Genomic DNA, 554 nt, shown 5'->3' on the forward strand with positions numbered 1-554 from the left:
GTGCTTGGGCGAGAGTAGTACTAGGATGGGTGACCTCCTGGGAAGTCCTCGTGTTGCATTCCCTTTTTAATTTTTTTCGCGCCGCTTGCAAAACAAAACGCACGTGTAAGTAATATATTTACCGTGTTTTATTATTTTGCACGAGTGCGGTAAGTCATAGCTGGGTGCTCACGATTCACGGGTCCAGCGTCGGCGTTGTGGCGCGGCAAGCGTGCACTGGTGCGGTTGAGAGGGAGGGGTGGAAACCGCGTTAAACTCGTCTCCGTAGTTGAGAGGGAGCGGCCAAAGCAATGTACAATCGTCTTTGTAGTGGAGCTGGGAGGGGCAAGGATAAGGGACGAAGACCGGGGTAAAATGTAGGATGCGATCATACCAGCACTAAAGCACTGGATCCCATTAGAACTCCGAAGTTAAGCGTGCTTGGGCGAGAGTAGTACTAGGATGGGTGACCTCCTGGGAAGTCCTCGTGTTGCATTCCCTTTTTAATTTTTTTCGCGCCGCTTGCAAAACAAAACGCACGTGTAAGTAATATATTTACCGTGTTTTATTATTTT

The 554-nt window shown here is 48.9% G+C and overlaps 1 non-coding gene across 1 annotated transcript; it reads left to right on the top strand.

Moving 5' to 3' along the window:
• The first annotated feature begins 359 nt into the window (after positions 1-359).
• LOC119344514 lies at positions 360-478 on the top strand. Its single transcript, XR_005166710.1, has one exon. It is a non-coding gene; the product is annotated as a 5S ribosomal RNA (ribosomal RNA).
• The last annotated feature ends 76 nt before the right edge of the window (positions 479-554 follow it).

This window comes from Triticum dicoccoides, unplaced genomic scaffold (assembly GCF_002162155.2).
Source record: "Triticum dicoccoides isolate Atlit2015 ecotype Zavitan unplaced genomic scaffold, WEW_v2.0 scaffold171547, whole genome shotgun sequence".
NCBI lineage: Eukaryota > Viridiplantae > Streptophyta > Magnoliopsida > Poales > Poaceae > Triticum > Triticum dicoccoides.